Genomic DNA, 23,309 nt, shown 5'->3' with positions numbered 1-23,309 from the left:
TTAAAAAGATAGTTATGTTTTAAGCTACTAAATTTGTGGTAATTTCTTATGGTAACCAAAAGAAGATAGTACAAATCCCTTACTTATGAGGTTTAAGAAGTCTGGAACCTCACATGGTACCTCAAGTTGGTCAACAGAATTACCTCTTTAGGCACCGGAGATACCAATGTCCACCAATATCTGCATCCTCAGCCAGCAGGACAAATGCTTTACTTTCTATGGGCTGGGTTCACTTATGTAATGGGAATTCTGGTAAATTTAGCAGAGGTTGCTAAGAAGGGTGAAGTAGTTGTTATGGTTGATCAGTGTGTGAACTTCAGAAGTTTAGAAATTTAACTGAGAGGCTCAGCGGGGAGCCAGGATCCTTACTTTATAAATATTCTCATCCTGTGTAAGAGGAGCGCACAGAGGTGGTGTGAATACTACATAGGCCCTGAGAAGAGGCGGGTGTGGGTAGCCTGCTTACAATATAAGGGAGGAAGGGGCTTGCTCCACCCCTTTTGCTCTGGCTGCTTTTGCTGGCTACTACCTTAAACTGTTGCCCACGTGCCATGCCACCCTGCGTTGGAGCCAGCTGATTATGGACTGAAATCTCCACAAACTGTGAGCTAAATAAACCTTGCCTTCCTTAATTTAGGGTGTCGGGTATTTTGTCCCAGCAACGAGAGAAAAGTAATCAAGACAGTAGTTGTTTCCACAATTCCAAGGATTATGGCAGCTGCTCCTCCTATCACTGTACAGTGTGTGCCTGGAGAGCTGTGCCTGGACTGCTGATGGGATGATGTGCCACTTACGTGTGAAGGCACAGCTTCACAGATTTAAGAACACAGCTAGAGGGGGGAAAAAAAACCACCCATAGCTGCCCCCCCCCCATAGGCCAGGAACTGTACTCTGTAGTATGCACAGCATCCCACAGTGAGAATTTCAGGTAAGGCATCACTCTCCCCTAAGCACCGTAATTCAGAATCTTGGTTCTCCCCTCTTCCCTTTTCCGGTGTGACGGTCCCCAAATGGCCCTGGGCTCCAGTTCCTCTCGCACTAATGCTGCCACTTCCTAACTCGACCTCTAGGGCGTCTCCCCTCCGCTCAGAACTCAGGTCTCCAACTCTGCCACACGCAAGGATCTCGGGATTCAAAGACTGGAGGAGAGGGTAGGTTGGGTGCTTCCAGGGTGAGGCAGACATGGTCATGGGAAAGCAGATGAATGTGGCGGCTCCCGATTGGGGGTGTCAGTTTGTCTTGGGGCTGATTGGGCGGGGAGGAGGAGCGAGGCCAAAAGAGGTGAATCATGGGTGGCCGAGACGGAAGTAGCCAGCGCCCGACGAGCAGAGCACGGGGCTCTTCTAGCACCAGGCCATGCGACCTGGGCAGATGACGGCCCGTTCTCACTGACAACAGCGTGGCCTTCCCTCTCCGGCAACGGAGCCTCGGCCTCTCGACCAGCTTTGGCTTGGCGGTCACCTCTAACTGGTCACAGGGCAAGCATGCGCAGCAGGATTGGGGGAAGGGCGGGAGACCCATTCCTTGGGTGACTCCGTTTTCCCGGATTTTCTGAGCGCAGAGCTGAGGGGAAGGCCCGCCCAATCGGCGTGCAGGGGCGGAGCCGTTCGGCCATTAAAATGGCGGTGACAGTACAGGATTGGGTGTTGTCGCGGAAGGGCGGAGCATCTGCAGGACCTGCATAATTGATTCAGGCTCTAGGCGGGGTTCCACTGCAGGGCGGGGAAGGGAAGTGGCAACAGTGAAGGGCAGAAGTGGGGGTAGGGGGTTAACAGAGACCTCCAGACTTCCTTGAGGAGAAAGCTGGAGCGTTTGTCTTAAAATCCTTCTTGGCCACCGATGGATTACTGAGTGAGCTGAGGGAATGAAAGTGTCTATACACTGAATCCACTGGACTTTGCCGCCCAGCAGCGCCCTTGACCACGTAGCAGCTTTCACCTTTGCTCCAACCCTCTTCCATTTGGCCAACCTCGTTCATTAGTCCAGCCTTCCTCTTTGGTCCGGCTTTTGCCCCCTGGTCCAGCCTCTGCCTGCCGCGCACTGCCACGAAGTGCTTATCCCTCCAGCAGCCCAGAGCGCTGCGGACAGAGATGGCTCCAGTCAGTGGTTTCCTAGAACGCTTGGCGCTTGGAGGCTCCATCCAGGTCGAACCCCTGATTCTCCTTCAGCCTCGTAGAGTACTGAGGCTACAGGCATGTGCCACAGCTAGAACGCAGGTGGTAGTTGCAGTGTGGGATCTAAAATGACATCAACGGACTTTTTTTTTCTATTTCATTAAAATCCATTGGTCTGTTTTGCATTTTACCCAAATGTGGTTTTATAACAATATTCATTGGTCTTTAGAAAATATGAACTCACTGACTAATGCAGATCTTATGTTAATACATTTTATTATACAATCAAATGATTATACTGATCAAATTATACAACCCCCACAAATATTGCCATCAATCTCAGAAATTTCTTAAAGTGTCAAGAAGTTGTGAAACTAATGGTAGCAGATAAAAATTTTTCAAAATTTTAACTTCTTCGCTTAATAGCTAGAGGAATAATAGGCAACAAATATTGTTTTGTTTTCCTTGAAGGGACAGATTCACAATTTATTTTTCCCTTTTTGAGGAAATGTCTGTAAGATGTGGTATTAAACATAGGATGCCTTGCTCACTGGACAGGGTCCAAAGAATTCCTCCAAAAAGAGATGGCCAAATCTTGACTCTGGCCACAGAAAAAGGAATTTTAAGATGCACCAATGAGAGGCAAAGACAAGTTTCTCTTTAGGCAGAGTTAAAGAACTACACACTCGAAAAATGGAGAGGCACACTATGGTCGGGTTGGAGACCTGGGTTTGTTTGTTTATTTATTTATTTATATTGCACTGGGGATTGAACTCAGGATTTTTTGCATGGAGCTACATTCCTAGCCCCTTTATTAATTAATTAATTAAATTTTGTCTTTTTGAGACAGGATTTAGTTATGCATTTGTTAAATGGCCTTGAGCGCACTTTGTAGTAGTCCAGGCTGGTCTTGAACTCACATTGATCCTCCTGCCTCAACCTCCTGAGTGCTGGGATTACAGGTGTGTGCCACCATGCTTGGCATAGCTCTTTTAATTTTTATTTATTTTTTGAGATAGTGTCATGGTTACCTTTCTCTTGTTGCTGGGACAAAATACTTGACACTTAAAGGAGGAAGGATTTAGCTCATAGTCCATAATTGATTCGCTCCAAGGCAGGGTAGCATGGCAGAGACAGCAGTTAATGGTATGGAAGACATCAAAAGTGACAAAAACAAAAAGAAAGGAGCAAGCCTCTTTTTCATCCCTTATATTGTATGCTGCTACCTATTAAAGAAGTACTTGGGGTTGGAGATATATATGTGTCCTTGGAGATGTACTTTAAGATGAGTAATCTAGGGGCTGGGGATTTAGCTCAGTGGCATAAGCGCCTGCCTTGCAAGCAGGCAGTCGTGAGTTCGATCCCTGGTACGGATAAAAACAAAAAAGACAAAAAAAAAAAAAAGATGAGTAATCTAAGATGTTTTCCCTCTGAAAAGCCTGCCCTCTGTGACCCATGAAGCTTGGAGGAGATAACTAGACACAAACAATAACAGACAGTCTAAGTTGCTAGGTTGGATTTGAACTTGTGATCTTTCTGCCTCAGCCTCTCAGAGTATGAATTATTTATAACAGTATCACAAATATGCAGTGACTCACCAGGTGTGGTGGCACTTGCCTATAATTCAGGCGGTTAGGAGGCTGAGGCAGGAAGATCACAAGTTCAAGGCCCATCTGAACTACAAAGCAAGACCCTATCTCAAAAACAAAAATAATAAAACAAGCAAAAAAAAAGTGATGTGCGTGTTCATCAAATGATGAATGATAAAATTACCTATAGTGAGATCTTAATCTTTATAATGGAATTAATGGTAATATTCCCTATAAAGGAATGATACTCTACCAAAATAGGAGGAAAGTACAGATACATGCAACTAGATAGATGAACTCTGAAAACATGAATACAAAGTGAAAAGAGACTAGCACAAAAGACTATGTATTGTATGAGTCCACCTGTATGAGATGTCTGGAATGCATACATTTACGGATGGAAAGTAGGTTAGTACTATAGTTGCTGAGGCCAGTAAAACTGGGCTTCTTTGGGGGATGATGAGAAAGTTTTGGAAATAGGGTGTAGAACCAGAAATTTAAAGGTTAAAAACAAGATGCTGTTTCTCAGCTAGAAACAGCACTGGGCCTCCTGACTCAGTCCTAACTCAGTCCTGCAGAAATAAAAACAACCTCTGTGGCTGTGATATGCTGGGGATGTGCTGTGCCAGGGAACTCAGAGATAGAGCCTGCCATTATGCTAATCAAGGTTGTAAAATATGTCAGACTCAAGTCTACAGAAACCAGGTGTCTTAAAGACAAGTTGTACAGAACAAAGACAGTTAATTAACTCTGACCTGCTGGTCACCCCTTATAAACTGACCAATAGCAGATAGATAAGATGCCCACCGCTCCACACTAACTGTAATGATTGGCTTCTGTAATAAATGCTTACATTGCAGTTTTTCCCCCTTAAAAACACCAGCCCTGCCCCAACTCAGGGTTCTCTGTTTCCACCTGTTTGGAGGACCCCGTGTACACGGACAAATAAAAACCCCATTGTTCTTACATGAGAGCGAGGCCCTTGGAGTCTTCCTTGCGACACCGGTCTAACAAGGGCTGATGGTTCAATCACTTTGTGAATACACTAAAGGCCAAGAACTATATTCTCTAAAATGATGAGTTTAATGGTATTGTGGATTAAATCCCAATCAAAAAGAAAAAGGCAGGGTACTATGTGAAGGAAGCTGAGGCAGGAGGTGTGAGTTCAAGATCATCATGGACTGCACAGTGAATTCCAGGCTGACCTGACTACACAGCCAGATCCTTTCTAAAACCAAAACTGAAACCAAACAAAAGAGGTAAAAGAGGAGGAGGAAGAAATGTAGGGTTTTAAAAAGTGGCATACAGTGGGCTTAGGGCTGTAGCTTGATGGTAGAGTGCTTGCCTATCTTACATAAAGCTCTGGATTTCATCTTGAGCAACACACACACACACACACACACACACACACGTATGCACATATGGTGCAATATATTAAGATTGCCCTGATGGTTGTGGCATAATCCCAGTAATCCCAGATTTTGGAGGCTGAGACAAAAGGATCATGAGTTTGAGCTAGCTGAGGACACACAGCAAGTTCAAGGCCAAACTGGACTACACAATAAAACACTGTCTCAAAAAAAAAAAGTTCAGCTGAGGATTTAGCTCAGCGGCACAAGCACCTGCCTTGTAAGCAGGCGGTCGTGAGTTTGATCCCTGGTACCAATAAAAATGAAAAAGACAAAAAAAAAAAAAAAAAAAAAAGTGAAAAAAAAATTCTGTCAATGTTATGGGCACCCATAATTTAATTTTTCTACATCATTAATGTATTTATTTTTCTATTTTTGAGACAGAGTCTCACTATGCAGTTCAGGCTGACCTTGAGTTCACTTTGTAGCCCAGGCTGGTCTTGAACTTGCGAAGATCCTCCTGCTTCAGCCTCCTTAGTGCTGTGCTTACAGGAATGCACCACCATGCCTGGCTACATCATTAATTTCAAATACCAGAAAGTAAAACTACAATATGCCTTGGTTGTTTTGACATGTATTTCCTGTATACTTTCTGAAAGGGTTTTGGCCCAAGCCGGACACTGTAGCCGGTAAAGTCAAGGAGCTCTTATCTCTCCCACCCTTAGGAATCTACCTCTGGCACCAAACAAAGACCAATGGGCTACCTGTGCATCCCTAATGCCCCCCTTGGGTTCCATCCCAAGCCGAGGCTACTTATGGGCCTCACTCCACGTGTTCCAGGGAGAGATCTCGGACCCCAGGGTGGAGATGCCATGCCCCGCGGGGGTGTGTGTGTGTGGGGGTGTCTCTCCCTGCATTCTTAAAATAAAGGTCATTTATATTTCATACTTCTTATCTTTTCAGCCGCCGCCGGTCCCCCACAGTTCTATCACTTTCGATACTTTTTATACTAAAATCACTAATTATTTAAACTACTTGTTAATTGTTACTCTAATTGTGTATAGGTGTGTTTATTATTGTTGTTTTGTTTTGAGACAGGTTTTTGCTATGTAATCCAGACTTGCCTTGAACTCCCTGCGGAGCCCAGGTTGACCTCAAACTTGTAGCAATCCTCCTGCCTCAGCCTCCCTAGTACTGGGTTTATAGGCATGAGCCACTATACCTGGCTACCTCTAGGCTAATTATGAAGCATAGTAATTTTAAAAAGTCATTGCTGTATTTTATATCAACACTGGCGTTTTCTGTGGCTCCATCATGCAAGGTTGGCACACAATACATACTCCTACATTTTAAAAATTATTTATTTATTTATTTATTTATTTGTTATTTTTTCTTGAGAAAGGCATCTCACTATGTGGCCAGCCTGGCCTCAAACTCTCAGCAATCCTCCTACTTTAGCCTTCTAAATACTGGGATTACCAGTATATGAAACCAGGCCTGACTGAATCCAGTTTATTTTGTTTTGTTTTGGTTTTTGGTATCAGGAATCGAACTCATGATCTTGAGCTTGCCAGGCTGGCGCTATGCCACTGAGCTGTATCCCTGGCTCCTCAATCCAGTATTTTCAGTGTTGGAACATCCTAGCCTTTTGATAGTGAGAAAGAAATGTATAATAGTCCAGGGACTGTGTGGTCAGACTTGAATTACAAATATGCCATGAGCCCAGGCCTATATGCACATGCATGAGAGATGGCTCTCCTTCCTCAGAATTTGTTTTCAATCCTAACATAAGTATATCTTGAATCTTGTTTTTCCTGACAGTTTGAAATTTCTGCCCAAGTATTGTTATATAAATGGCAGATGAGGGCACACACCATTCAGTTTCTTTGTTCATATATATATTTTTTTTTTCTTTTTTCCGGTACTGGGGATTGAACTCTCGGCCGCCTGCTTGCAAGGCAGGTGCTTATGCTGCTGAGCTAAATCCCCAGGCCCGCTTTGTTTATATTTTTAAAATAAAGTAGGACCAATGGTTTCATTCATTCATTCATTTACTCACTCATCCACTGGTACTGGGAATTGAACTCAGGGCCTTTGCTCTGAGCTGCATTCCCATGCTGTTTGTTTGTTTTGTTTGTTTATTTGTTTTTAATTTTGAGATAAAGTCTCACTAAGTCACTGAATTGCCCTAGCTGGCCTCAAACTTACAATTCTGCCTCACCTTCCAGAGTGCTGGAATTACAGGTGTGCACCACCATGCCCAGCTGAGACTTTTTTTTCTCCAATTTTCAGTTCAGGGCCAACTGGAGAAAGCCAGACATCCACCAGACAGCATCACATCCGTGCCCTGCTCCTAGGGAGTCGACTTGCTTCCTCCACCACACGGCAGCCTCCCCTAAATGCTAGGAAGCTGTCGCTAAGGCTGTGGCATCTTCGAATTTCCTTTGACTCTAGGCAGTGGTGGCCGATCCTCTGGCTAGAGCAAGCTCCAGTGGGGCCTTTTGAGGTCCCACCCAGGTGCTGTTGTATATCCCATACCAGGGAAGACAGGCTGATGAGCATCTGGGGTGCTGTCTGGGAGCAGGGGTGGGGAGTGGGGCGGACACCAAGATGGACTGTCAGTTAAGTACAGGTCCCTGGTGGTGGCAGGTGGGTGAGATGTGGGGGGCAGACGGGAAACAGAACTAGGACCCTGACAGGGGGCCCAAACTGGCATATCTGCCATATGTAAGAGGTTGGTTGGCAGCCTGAGGACTGGGGACTTTAAGAACAGATGTGACCTTTTCAGATCCTCAGACAAAATTTGAGGAGTGAAGGAAAGCAGGGAAGGCTGGGAAAGAGGTCCTGAGGGAAAGGATGGTGCCCCTGTCCACGCTTGAGGGCATAGAGTCCACCGAGCCGATACACAGCAAAGAAACTGAAGCAGCTTATTACTTATGAGTGACAGCAAGGGACAGCAGGAAGCTGTGTGGGTGGACTCTGCTGCGTGAACCTCCTTTTTGTCTTTGTGGAGGGAGCCTGCAGGTAGCCTATCCTGTTTTTTTACCTTAGGGATCACATGATTACTGGCCAAAGTTTTGAGGGACAGTCTGCTTTTTAGGGAGGAAGGGAGAGTACCCAAGCTGTCCCCACAGTCCCTTCCTGTTACTTACCCAATAGAGGCCAGAACAGTGCTGGGCCAGCTCTGGTGATTCTTTCCCAGGATGTGGCCTTTCTACTACATTTCACCATTATTCTTGAGAATCACAAGCAAAAGGAGAACCGGTTTCAGACAAGGACACCCACAGACCTGTCCTGCAGCCTCTGCAGGGAGTCAGGGGTTAATGGAGAGCTCTTCCTTTCAGGACAAGAACAACAGGAAGTGGAAACCTCAGGGACCACCTAGTTAATGCTGGAGCTTAATTTCCATTCTGTCTTTTCTCTTTTTAGCCTTTCTCCCCACCCAGACTGAACTCAGGGCCATCACACTGAGGTACAACACAGACCTTTTCTTTTTCCTCTTCTTTTTTTTCTTTGTCTCTGTCCCTCTGTCTCTCTCTCTCCTCTTTCTTTCTTTGTGAGATAGAATCTTGCTAAGTCACTAAATTGTCCAGGCAGGGCTCAAAGTCTGTGACCCTCTTGCCTCATCTTTCCAGAGTTCTAAGATTACAGGCCTGTACCACCACCCCTGGCTTACAGACAAGTCTTGAAGGGCCCAGAATCCTGGAATTCAGAGCCTGGTCCTAGGAAAAAGTCAGGCACACAGTAGCAATGCAATCATAATTTTTTACTTATTTTGCTCTCTAACTTTATATTGCTGTAAATTTAGATTTCATTACATTCCATTTCTTCTGAGGGTGGCCTTCACTTCTCCGGGGCCAGGATAGGATCTTGTTAGTCTCTTTTATTGCTGTTCTTCGTATTCTGCTGCAAGAGAGGGGCCTGTTAGGGGAGAGCAAGGGGACTGGGCCTCCCAAGCTCACTTGGCTGCTCCAACCTTTCACAGGCCTCACTTTACTCCGTACACTCTGATCCCGTGCCCCCTAGTCCAGCCTTGCCCCTGTACCGTTTTGATGTACTTCACCACATAGACGGCACCAACGACGGTGACAGCCACAATCACCCCTGCCCCAATAAGCCACGTGACAGGTCCTGAGCATATCAGTGATGCAGAAACTCCAGGAGCTGCCTGGATGGGAAAAGAATGTGCCAGGTGACCTTGGTGACCCCATGCCTGTCCTACAGACTGTGGGCATGAAGGAGACTGGGCCCAGTCTCCATTGGACAGTGGGGCAGGATCAAAGAAAAACACAGTGACCCCTGCTAGAAAGGAAGAACTCAGCCAGACCTCAACTCCTCTCCCAACTGTAGTGACCAGCTGGTGGCTTCAGGACAGTGACTTAGCCCTTTTGAGCCCAGCCTTCCACAGGTCAGAGATCGAAACCTCTATCAAGGCTTTTGGGAGCCTGGAGGACACATGGAGATGCTCAGAGTGGTCTTAGTGAGAGCCAGGAGGCCCCAGAGAGGCTCAAGGGTTGAATAATCGGTTTTCTCTGAGGCCCTGACACTGCTCCTTCAGCAGGAAATGGAAGTTGACAGATCCTTCAGGTTCCCTGAGAGCTTTAGGGCTGAGGCTAGGGACACTCCCATATCAGGTGTCCTGGAGTCTCAGCTCTAACGGGAACAGTTGACTAAGCCACTGAGGCCTTTACTCAACCTGAATCCTTCCAGCTAACTGGGGATGTGGAGAGTCCTGCTTTTGTCCTCCGGAGCTGACAATTGGGTGTGGCCTTCCTAAGGTGAGAATTTTGACTCTTACCACAGATAAACTTAATGCAGATAGTTCTTGACCCATCTTGGCAAGTGAGAGGTTTCCTTTCCTGCTGGGAGGAAAACCCAAGTCATCTTCTGTCCCTCACCATGTCTCCCTGCAAGCCCTGGAGCCCCAAATCATGACACATTCCAACCCAAGGGTCAGCCCTGAAGGGGCCACCCAGCCAAGAGGTAATGTGGATGGCCCAAGAGCCCACAGGTGGTGCCCCAGCCCACTCTACGTGCATCCATACAGCACTGTCCGTGCCTTGACTCTGCAGTTTCAGGACCTTCTCTGCAGACCAAGGGAAAGGCTCAAGATCAAGGACTGGGAATTACCCCCAGTGGTTCTCAGCCTAGCCTGAGCCCCTTCCCAGCCTCAGGGTTCCTGTGCTGGCTGATGTGTACCAGAGTTGATCACCAAAACTGTTCTCTAACCGCAACCCCACCTGCCCCACCCTGTGGCTTCCTGAAGGTTCTGACTGCAAAAGCAGCTGCAGAGGGTTGGAGCAGGGGAGGAAGTTCAGCCCAGGGCCTTAGACAGCAATAAGTAGGTGGAATGCCAACTCCTGTCACCTCGCCTTCAAGCCCTAGCCCCAGTTGACTATCCCTAGGGTCTCCATAGCTTGTGGAATGGTGATTACTCCCTTTGGCGCCAGCCTGTGAACCTTCTGGGGCTTCCTAGCTTCTCATCTCTTGACCCACCTTGGAAAATTGTGTCGTCTGGGAAGATTTGAGACCTCTACTGTCCTTCCAGCCCACCAAGTACTCCAGGCTTGGCCCTTGCCCTCCTCCTCTGTTCCCTTGGTCCTCAGAGACAATCTCCCCACCTCTGCCCTGCTTGTCCCCAGTTGGTTTCCTCTGCTGCCTGGCTCCTAGCTCCTACCTCACTCCTCTGTGGAGCCCTAAGGTACCCAGGGGGCCTGAGAGCTGCCAGGGAAAAGCCTAAGGGGCTGGGGCTCCTTGAGTGGGTATGGAGGAAGGCGAAGCTCCAGCCTTCAACCTGCTGTCTGCCCTCCCTCCCCAGCCTCAACCTCCCTTTCCAAAGACCCATTTGTTCCCCAGACTAACTCCATGTCCCCTCCCAATAATGAGCCCTTACCTGGGGGCTGGTTCTCCCTCCTGGCTCCTCTGGGCCTGTGTCCTCACACTCACTTGGGCAAGGAGGCAATTCTGCCCAATCACAGCACAATACTCTGACTGGTGGCCAGGACCAGGAAATAGAATCTGGGTGGCTGCTTCTTCCACGCCTACTTGTCTTTTCTTTTCAGATATTACCATGTTAGAATAACAGTGGTTTTTCAGAAGGCACATGACGTAAGCCAGTTCTGAACTTGGTTCATCTACTTTATTTTATTTTTCATTTGATCAGAAATGAAAGCTACTTCTTTGACTACTTCTTGGTTCTAAGTTTACTAAGGGCTTAGGAAGGATGCTGTTCAGGCTGATAAGGGATGGAGGTGAAGGCCCAGCATGCAAAGGCAGTGCTAGCAGAGGAGGCAAGCAGTGGGATACAGTAAGCCCATAACACTACTAACCTCAGAGTGGGTTTAAGAGACCCTTGAGATTGTCGTGGCACTGATCTGACATGATACTCACTGGAGCTGCCCTATTGCGAGAAAGTCCACCTCTGTGAGGTCAGAGCCAGGAGCCAGCAGACCTGGGAGATTCTTGGAGGATGTGGACTTTGAAGGGTAGTGGCCAAGGCACATCATGGAGACAGACCCTATAGGAGACCTTCAGGGACAACTGTCCTTTTTTTTTTTTTTTTTTTTTTTTACTGGTACCAGGGATCGAACTCACAACTGCATGCTAGCAAGGCAGGCACTTATGCCGCTGAGCTAAATCCCCAGCCCCAACTGTCCCTTTTAGGCCAAAGGGAGAAGAAAAGGGAAACCTCAGGGATTCTTCCCCCCACCCCATTCCTGCCAGAGGTTTTAGGAGCCTTTGCTTGGGCCAGACCAATAGGAGGAAACAGTGTGCGAGCCCCAGCAGTCACAGGAGTCACAAACCATCTTTCTTTGACCAAGTAAGGGGCCATGTCAGGACAGCTTCTTGGTGACACTCCTGTGAAGGTGACCCAAGCAGCACCAACCCCAGTAACAGCCCTGATAGTGCAAGCCAGGCTACACTATACAGAAACCTGGAGACCCTAGGAGACACCACAGCCTTCTCATTCCTGGCCTGGCCTGCAGCTAGGTGACATCACAAACTCTGCAGGGAAGGAAGGGAGACAGCTAGAATGCCTGGCCACTGAGGGCACCTGGCTTGGGTCAACAGAGGCCATGTCCAGACTATACCCTGAAGGGCCTGGTCCTTACCTTGGTCAGTGGGATAGCCAAGAAGGGTCATCATTATCTAATTCTCACAAAGATACCACTGAGGTAGGAGCCATATGGCCTCAGAGCCTGGACAGATGCAAGCAGTGAACAGTAGATTCAGATGGGTTGGGGAGAACAAGCTCCCAGCCACCTCCCATCCTGTAGTGATCAGCTGGTGGCCTCAGGGCAGTAACTCAAGGACTCTGAGACCTGCCTCCCACAGATAGGTCACCACACTCTTCACTGCTGGGCTGGTAGGAGTCCAGGGTACCCATGGAAGCACTCAGAAGACTGTCATTTGGCTGGGCCCTTCTGACTCCCCAGCACTCTTCCTCCAAGCCTGGGCCCCCAGCTGGGAATGGAGGTTGAGACAAACCCTGTTATGCAAGAGCTGTATTTGGCAGGGATACTTGGGTGGGCTGGAATGGCTTTGTTAGGAGAAAGTGATTGTGCACTTTATTTAGACAAACATTTTATAATGTCTAAGAGTCCTGGAAAACTGGATCCCAGGGGAGCTCTGCTTCTCTAAATAAGGTTTCAGCAATGAGAATAGCTGTGTTCATTCTGCTGGGGAGGGTGGCAGATGAAAGGAGCCTGGAGCTAGTGGGGTTGGCAGCTTCTGAAGCTGGAAAGAAATGGACTCTCAGGGGAGCCTCCAGGAAGCGGTACTGCCTGCTGGCCCAGCCCAGAGAAACTTATGTTGACTTTTGACCTCTGGAGCTGTAAGATAACAGGTTTGTGCTGTTCTAAGCCACTCCATTTGGTCCAGCAACAAGAAACTCATAGAGAAGCCTGAACTAAGGTGCTTCACAGGAAGGGAAATTAAAATGAGCCTTCAGGCACAAGGATGGCCAACTGCCCTTAAAGTAGGAGGATGCAAACAAAACCCACAGAAACCATTTCCCCTCCAGGACAGAGACAGAAGTTCACAGGATCTATCAGCAACACTGTGCTGAATGAATGTGCTGGTGCTTGTGGTAGGGGCAGAGTGACTTCATAAATATGCTTGCCTCTGACCTAGGGGTTGCCCTCTGGCCAGGGCACTTTGGCTTTCTATGGATGTAATAGGCTACATTTTTGGCCTACAGAAGAAAGTCAGCAGCTTTTTTTTTTTTTTTTTGACGGGGTCTCGCTATATAGTGCAGGCTGGCTCTGAATTTGCTTGTATAGCCCATGCTGGAATTGAATTCATGGCAATTCTCCTGCCTCAGCCTCCTAAGCAATGAGATTACAGGCATGTGCCACCATGCCTGGCAGCAGTTTTATTTTTATTTGAAGAGGCATAAATTGTGGGACCAGGGATTTAGCTCAGTAGTTGATAGAATTTTGGCGTGGCTGAAAAGATAAGAAGTATGAAATATAAGTGACCTTTATTTTAAGAATGCAGGGAGAGACCACCTAACCCTCCAGGGTCTCCAGGGGCTGGCATTCTCTCCGCCAGACACATGGTGTGGGGGCATACATGTAGCTTAGGTTTGGGGTGGTGCCTGAGGGGCGTTAGTGATGTACAGGTAGCCCATTGGGAAATGTGCCACAGGTAAATTCCTAAGGGCGGGGAAGATAGAGCCCCTTGGTTTCGCCTCCAAGGTTTTACAGTGTCCCAATTGGGCCAAAATCCTTTCAGTAGTGTAATCCCTTACTTGGCAAGCCCAAGGTCCTAAATTCAATCCATGGTACCAAAAAAAAAAAAAAAAAAAAAAAAAAAAGATCATTGCCAAGTACAGACAATTTTAAATTGTGGAAGCAACTAACCACGGTGGTGACCTATGGGGGGATGCAAATCAGAGTTCTTTCCACAGATACTCTCCCTCTTCATATATATTGTTTGGTTTGGTGTTTTTGAGACAGGATCTCTCTGTGTTGCCCAGGCTGGCTTTGATCTCACAGTGATTCTTCTGCCTCAGCTTCTCAAATGCTGGAATTACAGGTGTGTACTACCATGTCCAGCTTTACAGACTATATTTTTGAACCACTGGATGCCACTGGATGGAGTGTGATGAGTTCCCCCCAAACACAAGATGATACCCTGGAGAGGCTTCTGTGCCTGTTGTTGCAGAAAAAGACCAAAAAAAAAAAAAAAAGAATTGGGGCTTGTTGCCTAGGAGGAGGTGGGAGACTCCATTCATCAGACCACTGCATTGGGAGTGATCACTGAGAGAAGCAGAATTTTTGGGGAGAGCTGTTGTTGTACTAAAATGCTAAAAAACTAAAATGCAGGGGCTCGGGATTTAGCTCAGTGGCTTAAATGCCTGCCTGGCAAGCTCAAGGTCGTGAGTACAAAAACAAAACAAAACAAAAAATCTCCCCTAAAATACAAAGTTAAAAAGATTGACTGGAGCACCAACCACACAGTTATAGATTAACTGACAGGTCATCATACTGTTCTGTATGCATCTTCACCCTAGTAACCTGTTTGCTGTGTCAACCTTTGTTCCCTTTATGAGAGACAAATGTTCCTGGAATTAGCAGACCAAGGGCAGTAAATTAAGGAAAGAAAGAGGTAATCACTAACTGAGAGAGGCCTCTGACCCAAGCGAAGGGAACAGAGGCCTTCCGCATTCTTGCTCACTTCATATCACTCCTTACTTTGTGGTTTAATCGCTATAAAAATCTGTCAAAATTCTAACCCACTTGCACAGGTTTGTAAACTCCATCTGTACTGCGTCGCTGGTGTCAACTTAAATAAAAGTGCTCTTTTTCTTTTTAAAATAAGATGTCTTCTTCTTGAATAACATCTTGGGGCCTTGTTTTGGGGGTACAACAGCTGTGTCTCACCTGCGTCTGTGTTTCAGCTTCCTCCTCTCACCTCAGGTCGCTGTGTGCTTCTTGCCCACTGCTTACCACAACTCTAGGCACAAAAGGCTCCCTCTCATTTAGTGTATAAAATATACACTCACACAACTATCTATAAACACATATATATGTATTATTATTTCTCACCCTGTTAATACACTAAAATGTACATGTATCCCTTCATTAATTGATAACTTGGCCTTAACTGTAAGGCTTTGCTATAAATTTCCACAGATATCACCTTGATAAAACAAAGAAGGTAAAAAGAAGCTTATTTAAGGATTTGCATATAGACAATGTAGAGGGTTAATGGCCAAATCAGTGGTCTCAGAGCCAATCAAGTTATAACAACTCTTAAGGGATAGCGTCCCTTTCTTACCATATAAGAACAAAGACCCTCGAGCACTGGCTCTAGGCTCCTTATATTACTCCAACAAGGTAGCTGTCTATTTCATCATTTCTTTCCTCTTTTTGATAAAGTAATTTTGTCTCTCCTTCTAAACTTATAACCCTAGTTCTTTTTTGTTTGTTTTTTTTTTTTTTTTTTGTACTGAGAATCAAACTCAGGACCTTGTGCCTGCCGGGCAGGCACTTATGCCACTGAGCTAAATCCCCGGCCCATAACCCTAGTTCTTTATTGGTATAAAGTTTATGAACCCTAGGTAGATAAAATCTACCCTCACTCCAGATATAACCCAATTCCCAGTAGAGATGAGGGAAGATGTCTGGGGTTGGAGATAATTTATGTGGTCTTGGGTGTTGTCAAGATGGGTGATCTGGGATGTCTATTTTAGTTATTGACATTTATCTAGCATCTGCCACTGTTCTCTGGGCCAAGGCTTTGTGTGTCCTCAGGGAGGCCAAAAAAAGGAGGGAAAAATTCAGTTTCAGGTAAGAAGCTGGCTTGCCTGCATGCTTCTGTTGAATGACATTTTTCTGGGAAATAAAAGAAGAGGGCTATTTAAAAAAATAAAGATCAGGAATTCAGCTGAGCACGGTGGTGCAAGCCTGTGATCCCAACACTTGGAAGGCTGAGGCAGGAGGATCGCCATGAGTTTGAGGCCAGCCTAGACTAAACAATATAATGACTCTGTCTCAAAACACGGGGGGGGGGGGGGGACACGGGGACACACGACTGAGGAATTTAGGAGTGAGCCTAGAAAGAAAACAGGCCAAGGGCTGAAAAAGACACTATAATCTTGGATAACTTTATATCTTGATGCAGCAATTTTCTTGAAAGTAAATTTTAAAATCACAATTTCCTTGTGTCCTTTCTACCTATCATGATCTCCCCTATTCTATTTCAGGACATTAGTGCTGGCTGGAAACAACAGAGGCAAACATCTTCCCACAGAGAGCTGAGTTGCTCCTTTCTCATTTCTGAAGAATCAGAGCTGAGGTGGGTTAAGGCTTCAGGGTAGGCGTGTGCCCAGGGACAGTGGGTCCTAATAGAGTCAAAGCCAGAGCTGAACTTGGATCTTAACAGAGTTTCACAGCCTCATAGGTGGCGCTCAAGCCAGAAGTCATCAGGACCTCTGAGCCTGCCACGTCTTCCCTCATTTGCCTACCTACCACTGCTGAGAAATCAGACTGCCTCACAGGGGCTTTGAGAACCAAAAACCAGGAGAAGAGAGCTCCCCTTTAATGAACACTTGCTTCATAACTGGGCTGCCTCCTTTCCCCCAGGTTGACAGTGTGCTGTCTGTGTGGCCTGGGCTCTGGACAATGGAGTGTGGAGTTGAGCTGAGTTGAGCTGAGCTTCGCTCTCAGGGAACTTTACCTTAGATTTTGAAATTCTATTAGCTTACAATTTTAAGTGTCTCATGAGGCTAATGCAGGAGGATCACCATGAATTTGAGGCCAGTTTGAACTACATAGTGAAGTCAAGGCCAGTCTGCAATGAACTCTGTAGTGAATCTCTGGCTCAAAAAACAAAACAAAAAATTAAATGATGAAATTGGCTAGTTAATCTTTTACATGTTTTTACTCTCATTAATTTGTTTGTTTTTGTCTTTTGAGACAGGGTCTTGCTATGCAAAGCAGGCTAGCCTTGAACTCACTAAGTAGCCCAGGCTGACCTTGCACTCTGTGACCTTCTTGCCTCAGCCCCCCAAGTACAGGGATTACCGTGTGTGCCACCATGCCTCGCTCTATTTTAATTTTTAATTTTTTGTTGTTTTGAGACAGAGTCTTACTATGTAGTCCAGGCTGGTCTTGAACTCACTATGTAGCCCAGGCTGTCCTCAAATTTACAGCAGTCCTTTTGCCTCAACTTCCTGAGTGCTAGGATTACAAGTGTGTGCCACCACTTCTTTTTTTTGTCTTTTTCTTTTTCTTTCTTTCTTTTTTTTTTTTTAATTGGTACCGGGGATCGAACTCACGACTGCCTGCTTGCAAGCTTATGCCGCTGAGCTGAACCCCAACCCCTACCACTTCTGCCTCATGTTTTTCAGTGCTTAAAAACATTTTATCCTGGTATGTTGGCACACTCCTATAATCCCAGAATTTGGGAGGCTGAGGAATGAGGATCGCTACAAGTTTAAGGACAGCCTGTGCTACCTAGTGAGTTCAAAGTCAGCCTCAGCTGCATAGAGAGACCCTGACTCAAAACAAAACAAAAACAAAAGATAGTATTTTATCCTAATGAAGATGCGCCTAAATTGGGTACTGTTTAAAGCTTTTGCTGTTGAAGTTCCAGATAGGATTCGGAGAGCACAAGTCCAAAAGATGTATTGTGGGAAGACATAGCATTTTTCAGAATGCTGTTCATGGGGCTGGGGATTTAGCTCAGCAGCATAAGCACCTACCTTGCAAGCAGAGGTCGTGAGTTTGATCCCTGGTACCGATTAAAAAAAAAGAAGAAGAAGAAGAAGAAGAAGAAGAAGAAGAATGCTGTTCATCTGGTAGCAGTGAGACAGATGTGGAAAATCCTTGGAATTGACCTATGTGTGAAAAAGGAATAAAGAGATGACCCTTTTTATCAGAGTCATTTACCCTAGCTCCATAGCTCTCACCTGGGATTAGAAAACTAATTACTATTGTGTGGGAAAGCAATGACTATAAAAAAGCAGACATGTCTCTATTTGAAGTCAGTGGAATGATAATGAACACAGTAAATGAGTAAACAGCTCTACACCAAGACTAGGATACCAGATTTTGGAAGCACAATCTCTTTAAACTTGTATTTAATGTTGTTTTTTGGCTCTCTCAAGCTACAGACTTGTAACAACTCACAGCACATTCTGCTTCAGAAATTTATGTGATTGGATTTGGTTCTAGTGAAGACATTATGGTTCTCTAAGGTTATAGAAAGTTTTATAGTTTATGTGTCTCTAGTAAGGATTTTCTTTTCTTTTTCTTTTGCTCTGCATAGCAGAAATAACTTATAAACAGCAATTTCTTTTGGAAAAACTCATTGGACATTAATTTCAGGGAGGACTTGAAAATATGGTGGTCCTCATTTCTGGTTGAAGAAAGTACAAAGTATAACAATATGGCTAGCTTTCTGTTCCTATTTAACTGTTGAGGTCCTCAGAGGCCAGTTGACATAATAATCTTACCTGCTTTTTTTATTTCATATCTCAGTTCTATTCGCCTGGGTTTTTTTTTTTTTTTTTTTTGTGGTACTGGGGGTTGAACTCTCGACCTTGTTCTTGCCAGGGAGGCACTCACACCACTGAGCTAAATCTCCAGCCCTATTTGTCTGTCTTCCTCAGCTGCTTCACATCCATGAGCTCTTCCTTGATTGTCACTATGATTGGGGATTGGTAATCTGGTGTATCTCCTTAATACTTTTTCTCTTATGATTTGTTACCCTGCGGTCAGAAACAAGATTTTTTTTTTTTTTTTGTCTTCTTCCTTTTTATTGGTACCAGGGATCGAACTCCCGACTGCCTGCTTCCAAGGCAGGCGCTTATGCCGCTGAGCTAAACCTCCAGCCCCCAGAAACAAGATTTTTTAAAAAGCAGTACCTCAATATTACTTCTGAACAAATAAACCTCTACTTGAAAATGGAGAAGATACCTAACAAAAAGGAGGGACTGACACTAGTGAATAATTTTTTGTTTTTTGGTTTTTTTTTGGTCTTTTTCCTTTTTATCGGTACCAGGGATTGAACTCACGACTACCTGCTCCAGCCCCTATCTTGTCTTGGTGTCAGGGATCAAATTCACGACATTGTGTCTGCCAGCCAAGTACTTGTGCCACTGAGCCACATCTCCAGCCTGTGAATAATGTCTTTACACTGGCTACTAAACTACAAAAGGAATTGGACAGCCTCTTTAGATTTTATGGGTTTATAATGAATCCACTGCTTTATAAATCTCCCAGGTTGTCATCCTGTCAGCTGTTTCTGGCATATCAGTAACTTGCTTGAGTTTAATTTAAAACTGTGTAAAACTAAATCATAACGCTTCAGAAAAAGGAAAATAATCAGGTATGATGGCACATGTCTCTAATCCCAACAATCAGAATACGAGGCAGGAGGATTTCTGTGAGTTCCAGGCCGGCCTGGGCTATGTAGTAAGATCCTGTCCTCCCCACTCAAAAACCCTCCAAAACAAAACAACACAGAGTCAGGGCTGGAGATTTAGCTCAGAGGTCTAAGTGCCTGCTTAGCAAACTTGAGTTCAATCCCCCGGAACCAAACAAAAGAAAACAAACAAAAAAAGCAGAGAGAGGAAGATGTAACCTCTCTTTCAGAATCCACGCAGTGGATAAGCTGTGGGAAAGCAATCACTGACTCTTGAGTTTTGAGACTCTCCACTGGGAAATTGAAGTGTTTACATCAGATTGTCTTGTGCAATTCCTATATTTATTTTTATTTGTTCACTGTTTTTTAATATTTATTTTACTCTTTATATTTTAATTTTAAACATAGATATTCTTAGTTGATAAAGGGGGATAAAGCTGAGACCCAGATTTTTAAAAAGTAGTTATTTTAATTTAATTTAATTTATATTTTTAGAGACAGGATCTTGCTGTGTAGCCCAAATTGGCCTCAAACTCATGGTGACCCATCTGCCTGAGTCTGCCTAGTGCTGGGCATACAGGTGTGCACTATCACACCTAGCCCAAAATAGTTATTTTAATTAAAAAAAAACTGCCAAGGTTGGCTGTCATAATTCATTTAAATAATCCTAAGAAAATAAAGTTAGTACATTAAAATATCTTGAACACCCCCAATCCCAGAGAACATTGCCAGAGAATCAGTGTGTAAGGGGAGGACAGGGCCAATCTGGCAGACATATGGCACTGTAGCTGAAAAAGCTGCTGAAGGAAGTGGCCCTGTGACTCTGGGTAGCCAGTCCTTCACACTGGGCTCCTTGCCAGGGTATCCTGGGCATAGAAACAAGGGTGTGTTCCAGGAGTTCAAGGTCCAAGTTTTCTCTGGGTCCCAGATACTGAGACGGCTGTTTACACAAGTGCTCTGCTGGCCATGTACCTCATGCTCCTGTGCACTGTGCACTGGCCTGGTCCTGGCCATGTGGCCATGTCCAGGGAGCTAGGAAGGTACATGGAGCCTGGACACTAAAAGGTTTCTCAGAGACCTTGCTGCAGCCAATGGGAGGGGCTGAGGCCTCCAGGTGAAAAGCTAATGCTACAAATCCTCACAGGTAGCCTGACCCCTAAGTGTTGCTCATCCTGCCTGGGGCTAGTGTCCCTCAGATGGGTAATTGGATGCTCCGCCCCTGTAATAGGCCACACCTCCCTAGCACTTAGCCTCAGTGCCTGCTTAACCACCTATTTATTCAGTTCAGGGATCATGGGGTAGCTCTACTTACCATTATCACAGGAGTCTACCAGCAGCCACATCAGGCAGCTGCAGAGGAGGACCATTTCCATCAGGGACCTGCAGCCAGCTGGGAGAAGCCACACAGGCAGGTGTGCATACCCCTGCTTCTCAGAGTGGGAGGAGAAGAGGCTCCATAAAGGCCCAGCTCTGGAAAGGCTCTATTAAGAAGTTTGGATGTTATTCTGTAGGTGTGGGAAATGGTTTTAAGTATTTCAGAAGTTGCCAGCCAGGCATAGTGGGTAGTTCCCAGATACTGTAATTCCAGCATCTGGGAGACTTGAAGCAGGAGGATTATGAGTTCAAGACCAGCCTGGATTATACAACACCACTTTGTCTCAAACAAGTAAATAAAACAAAGTAAAAAACAACAAGAAAGCCAAAACCAAAAAAGTATTTTGAGAATTTGCATTTTAGAAATACATACTGCTCTGTTGTCACACACACTAAAATGTTCACAGTAGTTGTTTCTGGGGGAAGAACTGTCTACATTCATGCTTCCCCCACTTTTGTTTTTCTGTATGTCCTCATGTTTCCTGTGGTGAACATGGTTTACTGTGTGTAGCACTTTCCTGATCCTGTCCTAATATTATAATACAAACTTGGAGGCTTAAAACAACAAAAATGGATTCTTTCACAGTTGTGGTGGCAGAAGTCTGAGATGGAGGGAGAAGCAGGGCCAGATTCCTGCTGGCTCTAGGGGAGAGTCCTTCTTGTCTCTTTCAGTTTCTCCTGGTGTTCTTGGCTTGTGTATCACTCCAGTCTACTTCCATCTTGCCGTGGGCTTCTGTCCTTATGTCTCTGTCCCCCTTCTCTTCTTAAAAGAAGACCAGTCAGTGGATTTAGGTCCACCCTAAATTCATGACATTGTTATCCTGAGATCCTTAATTCAATTACATCTGTACATCCTTTTATTTTAAATCCAAAGTTCATGCCTGGGTGGATATGAAATTTTGGGCATCACTGTTCAACCCACTATATTGTATGACACTGTTAGTCAGCTTTTTAGACTGCAACCAACTATTTGAGGAAAACAAAGGAGTAAAGCTTTCTTTTGGTTCATGGTTTTAAAGGTTTGGTCCATGGTCAGCTTCTAGTCCCTTTGCTTCTAGTCCCAAGGTGAGGGCAGAAACATCATGGCAGAAGGGCACGGCATAGGAAAGCTGCTCACTTCATGGCAGCTGGGAAGCAGAGAGAGAGACGAGAATGCGGGGGCCAGAAACAGTCCCCAAGGACAACCTCCTGTTTCCTTTATAATGCCATCAAATTATGAGCTCATTAATGGACTAATCCAGTTAGTGAAGTTGAGCCCTGATTCACCCTGAGGGAAAGGCTGAGGAGCAGCTGTCAGCTTTCTCACCTGGATGGTGGTATAACCTATCTAGATGGGAATGACAGGAACATGTCAGAGAGAAGGTGATGCCTTGTTTTAGATATGTTTCTATCAACAGGACCCTCTGAGAGACCCTCCAATCTTGCATTTCTATTTCTTCCTGTGTACCTCCAGAATCAAAAGTGAAAGTGGAAAGATGCTCGGCAGACTTCCAGAGGGCTTCCCTTACACTCCAGGGCTATAGTGCCCAGCAACACAGAAGTCATATATGTCTATGGCCAGGTGGGAGTTCTGTCCTGGGGACCCAGGGTCCTTGCACCTGCCTGGAGATGTCAGGAGAGGTGGAAAAAGCTAGAGAGATGAGCTGGGCTGAAGACCTCGGCTCACTGCTTACAGAGCAGAGACCACAGCTTGCTTCTGTAGTGGTACACTCTTGGATCTCCCTAGGAGCAGGAAGACTTTATTCTTTGCCACCTGCTATAGACACAAGTCTGGTGAGGACATACAAACACAGAACTTCTTCCTAGGGCCAGGAGTTTTGTTACGTTCCAGAGTCTTCACTAAGACAAAATGCAGCCTAGCCTTGTCAGCCCACAGATGCACAGACAGTGAGTAGGTAGATAAAGACGCATTAAATGCAGTGAGACCAATCATGTTGCCTTTCTGCAAGTGGCCAGATACCCTCAAACCGTCCTTTCACAAGAAATCTGTGGATCCTAGGGCTTCAGCTCTGCTGCCAAGGTGTGGGTCATGCTACATAGACTTTGAGCTGCCTCAGGATGCAGGTGTTGGGCAGTGAAAATGCTGGAAGGATAAAGGCTGGCTATGGATAACATCGCAGAGGTTGCAGTGAAACAGGCAGGAAAATGGTCACACATCCGTAAGATACCCTGGTATTTGCAGGATGCTGTGGCCTCTGAGAGGGGCTTTGATAAGCTTTAAACTGTGAGGGGCATCAGACTCAGTCACTTGCTTGTCCTTTGCTTCTCCATGTTGGCCCAGGTGCTGGACTTCACTAAGTTCCTCACAGAGCCTCATCTGCTTCCCAACCATCGTGACCCCTTTGGATTGTGTCCCTCTCTGTTTGTAAGTGTGCAGTTCTTCTGCTCACATCCCACAAGCCCATAGGCTATCATCAGATGTCTCTGCCACTTAGCGGGGTTTCTGATCCAGGACTGGCTCAGATGGCCTTCTTCCCAAAGATTTCTTCCAGCACCTCATCAGCAAA

The 23,309-nt window shown here is 45.6% G+C and overlaps 1 long non-coding RNA gene and 1 pseudogene across 1 annotated transcript; both read left to right on the top strand.

Annotated features, from left to right (window-relative positions):
- Positions 1-591: 591 nt before the first annotated feature.
- LOC134470708 (uncharacterized) lies at positions 592-14,248 on the top strand. The gene is made up of 2 exons (XR_010039807.1): positions 592-1,151; positions 14,013-14,248. It is a non-coding gene; the product is annotated as an uncharacterized LOC134470708 (long non-coding RNA).
- A 3,578-nt stretch (positions 14,249-17,826) lies between these two features.
- LOC134470821 (protein PHTF2-like) lies at positions 17,827-23,282 on the top strand (annotated as a pseudogene).
- Positions 23,283-23,309: the final 27 nt, after the last annotated feature.

This window comes from Cavia porcellus, unplaced genomic scaffold (genome assembly GCF_034190915.1).
Source record: "Cavia porcellus strain 051 isolate PalLab524CR breed Dunkin Hartley unplaced genomic scaffold, mCavPor4.1 scaffold_16, whole genome shotgun sequence".
NCBI classification, from domain to species: Eukaryota; Metazoa; Chordata; class Mammalia; order Rodentia; family Caviidae; genus Cavia; species Cavia porcellus.
Note: the sequence above shows the minus strand (reverse complement) of the source record. Positions and strands in the feature narration are given on the sequence as shown.